This window comes from Saccostrea cucullata, unplaced genomic scaffold (assembly GCF_032062105.1).
Source record: "Saccostrea cucullata isolate Sc308-1 unplaced genomic scaffold, CSIRO_AGI_Scuc_v1 ctg6651, whole genome shotgun sequence".
Taxonomy (NCBI): Eukaryota; Metazoa; Mollusca; class Bivalvia; order Ostreida; family Ostreidae; genus Saccostrea; species Saccostrea cuccullata.
In genome coordinates this window covers 67299-77038 of record NW_026940560.1, presented here as the reverse complement: position 1 = coordinate 77038, position 9740 = coordinate 67299, and positions in this window count along the sequence as shown.

Sequence of the window (9740 nt, the reverse complement as noted above, 5' to 3'; positions counted from 1 at the left end):
AGCATTCTTGGGTAAAGGTGAGTTTAAATTGTTTGCTTTTTTTTAAAGGGCCTTTCCCCTTCCAGGGGGAGATAATCTAGAATAGAGTTGGAAAATATAGTGTATTCATATCAAACAATCAGGAGACTTTTCGAGAACCACTTGACCAGAAAAGCTGAAAATCTTAAAAATTCAACAATGACACATAGGGGCAACAAAACTAAAATGTTTTCCTAAAGCATCTTTTCATGTTGAATGTTTTTAAAATGTAACAATTTTATAAAACACAGGAAAACATTTTCTGCAGTTTAAACATGTTGAAAGTTGTCTATATTGTTACCCATATTCCTACATTGTTGCCATTGCATGAACTTATGGCTAATATTCATGCAAAAAGGTAATACACGTAGTACTCTTTTAACAAATGTGTGGAAAAAATCAAATTGACATTTAAACATAAATATAGAACTTTCTGCATATTTAAAAATGTGATTATTCTTTAATATTTTGTTTTTTTTTTTTTACAATTTATGAGGAATTATGGCTGAAAAAAAATGCAAACAGCTTTAAACAATGTACAAGCAATCAATCTACAATAAATGCTGTTAGGTCAAATGCATTCATTTCCCACACATTATAGACTGCATTACGCAATACAAAACAAATTTCTTTTGATGACTTTCTTTTGTGGTAGATGTTCCTATAAATTTTTTAAATTCTTGAAATATAAATCTTTTCTTCAAAATATTGTTCAAAAGGAAAACTTATTTTATAGATTATTATAAAGTAACACTGGCCAAAGATTAATGATGTAAGTAGAGTAAGTGATTTTGAACAAGTGTACTATTTGTTTTAATATATTTTTTTTAATTATATAAGTACATGTCATATGTCCTTCACTTATCACAGGATGACCATTTCAAGTTTGATGTTAAATATTTAACCAATGTTTCTGATCGAGAAAGAACTTTGATTTTGATTACAGATAACCTATTTTATTAGAGATGGACTCTGAAATATGGTTGAGAAACTAGATTATGACACCGATTAGCAGAACAAATAATAATTATGAAGTCAGAGGCATGCATGCCTGATAAGCACTAAAGAAGATTATTCAATAATCTATATTCTACATATAGATTACACTTGACAATCATGTGAGTTATGATACCTTATCTATAAATAAATGTATTTAGTTATAAGTTCGTAAAAAATAGATTTATAGAAGATTTTTTCTACACTCAGAACTATGAAGCGATTATGATTTTTATCAGAATAAAAAAAAAAACAAAATGATAAATAATTATTGTTCTTCCGATAAGAACATATTAATTTATTATATACCCAATGTGTATTATCCAGTTTTACTGTTGAATTTACGCTATCACGTGACGTCGTGATCCGATTTTCCGGATCAACAACATGTTGTTTTCTGAATCCATATCACCACTCTCTGAAACTGATGACGTAGTACGCAAAAATATGACGTTATTTTTCTTGCGCGTTAAAAAGTCTCTCGTTAATATGCTTTGTTGAATGGATTTATATCATCCAAATTATCTCTAAAGGTTTATTTAGATATATTTAGCCAGTTATAAGGGGTAACATAATAAATTTATCATTATATCAGTAACTTGATCCGAAGAGCCGTATCACGTCTCGTTGAAAGGCGCGGATCATCAGATCAAACTCAACGCTTCGCGTCTCGTTTGATCTGATGATCTGCGCCTGTCAACTCGGCGTGATACGACCCTTCGGATGAAGTTACTGTTATAATAATAATAATAATATATATATATATATATATATATATATATATATATATATATATATATATATATATATATATATATATATATATATATATATATATATATATATATATATATATATATATATATATATATATATATATATATATATATATATATATATATATATATATATATATATATATATATATATATATATATATATATATATATATATATATATATATATATATATATATATATATCCCCCCTACTTCACATACACGCATTAACGAAATTTAATTAAAGAAATATTTCGAAATATTTAAATATCAATGAATACAGGAAAAATAAAGACCAAAAAAAGATCAAAACTATAAACTACGGAAGCCCTGGAGGGACATTGACTTACGTGTTATGATTTATTTGATATAATTTTATTGATTTGACTTATTTGTTTTGAATGTTTTGTAGATAGTTAAAACTGAGTGTAAGAAAGCTTTTGAGAACTTTTCGCTTGCATCATAAGACTAGATTTTAATAAAAAAATATGATGATTTTTTGTTAAATATCTATGAGTCTTCCTCCCAATCTGTACTCGAATTATCTTTTATTTAAGTGTGACGCAGCTCTTTTTTCAGCTCATATGTATACGAGAAAGAGCTGAAGCCACGAACCATCGAAATACGCCTTAACTAAAAAATAAATGAGAATTTCAATAAAGATAGTGTAGATTTGTAGCTTTTCATAACTGTTTTCTTTTTTTTAGATATCTATAATATTTTTTCAAGAAGAGATTTGACAGTATGGTATTGTTTTGAAAGAAATTTACATGAGGAAGGTCATAACATCGTAAAAACTCCTTTGGTATAGAACATTCTACAGTAACCAGAAGCATAGTCACACACTTATTCTTTGACAAACAATAAAAAAGGTCTTCAGACGGTTTTAATGAGGGGGCACAAGCATATATAGTACCTAACTTTTCTGTAGTATTCTATATATTGCTCTTTTCAAAATTGTATAATACTTTTAGTTCATGAAATGGTTCTAACACTTCATAATGGACATAATCAAATATGTAAGTTGATCCTGTAAATTAGGAATTGCAAAGAAACAGTTCTAAGACATAGTTAAAGGTTAATAAAGAAGGGAACAGCTACGGAGAGAGAGAGAGCTTAGCTAACTAACATTTACTGTTAAGTAATCTTAAATGCATACATGTAATATTCATTAATGCCATATTTCTTCAATTGAAATATCAGTGTGTAAAGAAATTAAACTATTACGTTCAACATCTAGTGCTGGCAACAAATTGGAAACTTGACACAAATCAATTCTCAACACTTTCTTTCTTATCATAAAATTATTTTGATAAACTTCTTCAAATTATATTTGCTCAGATGCAGTAGGCCTCACGGCCAAATTATGACGTCATCATTGTATCATGTACATCTGCATGAAATAAAAGAGCGGAATTTTAAATTTTAAATGAAAGAACACATATTAAATGACAATTTAAGATATTTTATCACAAAATTATTGACAAATTGAGGATTATATAAATATAAAGAATAAATCTGATATACTAATAACTAATTTAGGATATTTACGCATATGATGAACTTATAATTACTATTGAAATGGAGGATCTTGTTTCAATTTCTTAAAGCTCAACATTCCTAAAACGTAAAATTCATATTGGCCACATGCGAGTACCTCTAAAATATTTTGCATGAAGGTGTATATATGCAATATTTTAATGTATGCAAAGTTTGGAAAGGGTACTTGAGTGTGGCCAAATTTGAAAATAACGCGCGTTCGCTTCCTGGGTAAATTACGGACTTTTGGGTTCGCTCTCTGGGTCCGCTTTAAGTTTGTTTGAGGTCTGCTACGGATGGACTTTGGGTGCGCTCCGGGTTTGTTCGGGGCCTGTCTTAGCCGACCCCCAGCGAACCTGAAGCGGGCCATTAGAGCCCCGGATTCGCCTTCTGTTGGGTTTTGTTCGGTCGGTACTCTACATGGTTATGTTGAATAAGACTGCCTCTTCCCAAATTTTGAATTTAATTCATGGTCCCTGGGTCAGGGGTTCTGGTTTTAGGGCGGGACTCTATTGATTATATTGTGAAAATGCATTTAATCTGTGAAAATCTTCTCTACTAACTATAGGAAATTTTATATCTTATATAAGTTTTTCTCTATAGTTAATCGATGTTCAAACGTTTTCACTACAGTAAATCAAAGTTCCAAAGTCTTCACGTAGTAAATTAAAGTTCCTAAATTTTCTTTAAGTAGGAGGGTTGTTACCTGACGTACGGCGACGAGACAACCAGATTTCAAACCATTGAGCTTTGTCGTAATTCTATAAATCTTTTATTTCTTCAGATTTTCATGATCTTTTTTCTACTTTAAATTAAGTATCTTTATCAGGACATGTTATTTTCTACTATAACATCTCTTCTAGTGATTCGGTTATTAATGAGATCTTTAAAGGAGTCTATGTAGGTAATCTATGAAGTATGAAAACTATGCCAAACCATATAGGCACAATGTCAATGCGATAAGAGGGTATTGAAGTATCGATGGAGTAAATCATTCAAAATGTTAACCCTTCATTCTTATCAAGCTACAACCATTTGAAAACTTTTGTCCTTTTGTATGTGTAAGATATTCCCAGCAGCATAGTGAACATTTTAATCTCTTTCTTTAGATATTTTCTTGTCTGCACACATAATTTTTACGGAGTGCAATGCTCCATGACGCTCAATGACGTTCCGATTTTTTGCTGTGTTTTTTACGCGTTGATCATTTATAAATGGCTATAAAACAGTCATTCATCCTCCAATTTAATTCAAACTTTCTCCCAATGACGTTTCACGAATACTTTAGCGACAGGTAAAAATATCATAAATCTCTGCGCTACAATTATGCAATTTTTAATTTTAATACAGAGTCCATGTGATGTAAACGTGCCATAATGTACATCTGTAGCATCCTCCGTAAAGTAAGTTTTATCAAAATAAAAAAGCTGTATATATTTTAATGATCACGGGAGAGTACAAATTGTTTGTATATTTATTGGATTCGTGGAAATAGCGCACTCACAATAGAACGTGTCCGCGAACTTTTCATAGTCAACCTTTCAAAGTTTTTACCATAGGAATTAAAAGTTTTAAAGATGATATTTTTTATTAGTTTAACAACTAACGAATGATTTCTTAGTATTTTGATTATTATAAATTGTTTTCAGGGGGTTGATAAAGGTTTGGTTGGGCGTTTTGTTAATTAAACATACAATGTAATTTATACAAATTGGATATTTAAATAAAAAAGATAAAGCAAAACAGGTTGACTGAAGTTAATTAAGCAAATATTTTCATTCAATTGAAGCAGTTTTTTTTCTCAGTTAATAAGAGAAACGTTACATGAGATTAAGATCAAATATGTCTAATAATGATAAAAAAATATATATATTGCTTACTTCTCCGCACAAATGACAGATTTTACATTAAAATTCGTTTCTTGTACGTAATTTTTTTGGGGGGACGCTTTGGGATTTTTGAAAAGTTCTCTTTATGTTAAATGAATCATAAACTTGAATATTCATAAAATGTACAGAATGGGAATCAAAAACGTAATTATCAGGGTTTTACAGTACTTAATCAAAGCGCTTTCACTATAGTGAATCAGAGTTCCAAAGTTTTCAATATAGTAAATCAGTGTTCCTAAGATAAATTTTCACTATAGTAAATCACAGTTATAAATTCCTCACTATAGTAAATCACACTTCCAAAGTTTTAAGTATAGTTAATCAAAGTTCCAATTTTTTTCTTCTTTTTTTTTACCATAGTTAATTAAAGTTCCAAAGTTTTCACCATGTTTCAACGATTTTACAAAAGTTAATTTAAAATCCAAAGTTTTCACTTTAGTAAAACAAGGTTCCAATTTTTTTGTTATAAAGTACTTTTATTAGTCTTAGTTTTTTCTTGTTAGGGAAAGGACAAGAATGAAATGAAGAGCTGAGTAAATGTTGTCAAGATTTGTTTATTGTCTCAATCCCTCTCTAACTGTATCTGTGTATTTATTTTTAATATTGTTTGTTTTCACTATCATTAAAACTTTTCAAAGTTGTAATGCATTTTTGATGGTGTGTTGTTGTAAATGTGTTACAGCGAGCTATTAATTGATTTGTGTATTTGATACACGTTACACTGAATATTGAATTCAGGATATGAAATAAATGTCACGTTTTGCGTTGAAATCTTGGACGCTGGTTCTCAATCTAATACGAGTATATATATATCCGCATATCTCGACTTTATATTTTTTTTAATTCCGTTGATGTTAACATCATGGCTTTAAGGAAACGAATTAATAAAGAAACACAATTATCTTGCTTAAAAAAAATTTCTATAACAGTCACACGACATGCAAGAAGCATTGCAGGTGGGTGAACTACATTGAATGTCATGTTAACCCCCTCTTTGTTCCGTGAGGACAGGCGGGAAAACGACTCATATGAATTTTTAAATTTCGAAATATCCGGAAAGAATTATAATTTGAAATAAATAATAGGAAAAAAATGCTTTGCCTAAATATTTTAAGCTAAAGAGTGTCAAATTAGAGCAGTAGATAATTATTACATGTAACAGAATCGCCTCATACAAAGACCATAATTATTGGTTAAGACAATCGCATCAAAATGTGAAAAGCTTTGGTCTCAGGTCTGCCGATGTCACTCAGGCTGGTGAGTCCATAACCTCTCATGGCAATAGAAACTGTTTTTGCTCGTCAAGGATATTTGGTAGTTGAAAGTGCCTCTTAACTTAAACAATGAGGCTGGTCCTCCCTCTGGGCTAAACCGAAATTGCTTATTACGGACCTGCTTTTCTTGCGTAAAAATATATTCATTCAGCTTCAGTTTTAAAAAGATTTCCTCTAAATGATTTCGTCAAAATTTGGAAATGTAATTTTGCACAGAAAAGTCTAATTTAATTAAATTCAGTTAATCTTACATGTATAATTAAAACAAAAATGTTGAGGTTTTTGAATAAATACATACTGAAGACTTTTTTAAGTTAATGTAGACGCAAGTGACGTCATTACGTTTCAGTGAGCAACGTCAAAATTGTTTTGGTGAAATAAATGAAATGTTTATAAAATATTGAAAAGATGAGATATCTTAAATTTTATGTATATCTGCATTCAGAAACATTTGGCTTTCACCATTTACTAAAATTTCAATGTGGAGAAAGGATTTAAGATTCATTCTTTCAGAATCATAGGAATTCCAAGCAGTAAATATACATAAATCGTTTTCCTCATATGACCTCCAAAATGCAAATTATTACGTCATTAACTCATGCATGTTCCCATATTTTCTTACAAAGTTGCAGAAAACAGTGAATTTTTTTTTAGAAAACATACTCTGTCACCGTCGACCACGAAGATTTTAAGATATGTGATTTTTTTTAAAGCAGTTTACATAACTATTTTCTAAAGGAAAATAAGCACAAAAATAAGTCTTTCTGAAGTTTTCTGCATTAAACTTAGAAATGTACCAAATAAATGACGTCGTATTTCCAGGACGATCGTCCTTCTTTCCATATTTTTAAAATAATTTTTCAAATTCATCTACTCATCTCTTTTTAAAGCAAATATCATAAAATTTTTAGAACATTATTTTTTAGGGCGCAATTAAGCCCAAACTTTACCTTCTCCTTTTACGTAAAGGTTTTTATTCCCATGCAGGTATTGCTTGGAGAACAATGTGTGTATTTGAGTCATTCAATTCACGTGAATTTTAAAATAATTACAGTAAAAACAATCATTTATACAATCAAATTGAAAACATGCGAAAAAGAAATATTACACTGCAATGAAGCAAGAAAGCAAATTGTTATGGATAAAACCATCTTTAAAAAAACATAAACATAACAAAGAGACTTACCATTTTCTTCTTCTTATTATTTCCTTCTTCCATGATTTATCAAAGCTAACTGAAATTTTACTACACGCATGAACGTATCTGTTATCTGTTAATATTTGATATGGCATTTTATAGTACATTTATGTTTGAAATTGTGTGGTTGTGTAAATGTGTTAAAAATGTGTGCTTGGGCGTATGTGTTTATTTTGAATTCTATATTTCTAGTTTACCTTTGTTAATATGCACGCGGATATGTTAAGGCAGCACATTGACCAGAATTCGGCGAATTGACACTTTTTTATAATTATGTAACACTAATAAATCGGAAAAGTCAAGGATAAAACTTTTGTTATAATTATGCATTCTATAGACTTCAATGGGACTTATACTACATGAAGCACTTCACCACGACGTCACCACGTGACGTCTATAATTAGAAAAAATGCCTTAATGAAAAAGTGAAAAGTTCAACACTATCCCGGGGGTAATTAATTTCAATTTGTAATATTAGTTATGTAAAAACATCTCTGTACCATGAAAAGTGCTGCTAGAATCCTACTGTCCTATCACAGAAATAATTAGTCAACACTTTTGGACGAAACCTTCCCAAATTTTTTACATTTTTTTCATAACATCGAAAAAAATGCATTAATTCCCGTAAACCATACGATTCTAGCAGCACTTTCCAAAAACATTAGAATAAGAACTTTAGATAGAAACAAAAATTAAGTTTCAAAGTATGCGGCGTAGTGTTGAACTTTTGCATCTTATTTATTCAAACGACAGAGGAAAGGCTGATCGGCAAGTAAACACCCTCCCTGCTTTAATTTTACGAAGAAATTGTAGAAGAATATTACCATACCTTATTCATAAGCTTTATTCCCACATGAATCACACAAGATATTCATTCTTTATGCTTTTTAACTCCAATTTCTTGTGTTTGTTTACATGAATTCTCGTTACGTTTCACTTTCACTCTGCTACTGCATGATCAACAGTTATGACGTCACGGGTTTGGTATTTAACCCCTGTGATAACTACAGAGACCCAGAAACGACAAAATTCCGTTTATATTATGCCTTTGCATATTTTGATTAATTTTTACGACCTCAAATCAATCTTAGATATCGATTATAAGAAATTGTTTTCTCTAAACTTCACGTCATATAGCTTACTATGACGTCATATCATATAGGCAAGTAGAATATTTAGTTGTAACCTTAACCTACCAGTTGTTAAGTGATAATCTTAAATCTGATCGATATCAGCAGTATTTTTTTTTCTTTTGGCTATTTTTGATGCTCATTTGACGTTAATTTATTCACAATAGCTAAAATGAATGATTATACGAGAAGTTATTTAAATCTTTTATCTCCAATTCGATAAAAGTAATACTATATAGTTTGTGCCAAAAATATTTATACATGTAGGGAACATTATAGAACAAAAGAAGTGTTGAAATATATGCTACATGTACATACGTTTATAATTTGACAAAATATTATAAAATAAAAGACATCATATGATCACGTCACGAATGTCGTTGAGTTTAAGAACGACTGACAATGTCATTGTTTCTCAATACTTGTTCCTTTTGTCTCAATATTATCCTTATCTTTATGAGATTCCCTGGAGTTAAGTAAAAATCTAAAACCTGTCTTGTTTGTATAACTTGACAATATCATGCATATTTCAATCAAACAAATGTAAATTTATCTATATTAAAGGATAGACCCTCGCTTGATTTTTCCAGCATATTTTGCTTGTTGAAGTTACATATCTAACACACATGTCACAGGGTCAATCGTTTGAGAGAAAATGCTTGATTCGATTTTCATGATGTTTATTATGGTCTACAAAAAGAAACCTTAAAACATAGAAAACACTCTCACAACACACATACAAAACTATACACATAGACATGTACGAAACAAAATATATCAATATTAACGAAATGTAAATATTAATCGATATTTAAACGACTGCCAGTAGATAGTTACATAAATTAAATAACTAAATGAATTACAAGATTAATTAAATAATTAATCTTACCAGGCATCCAGTATTAAATAAGAACTAAT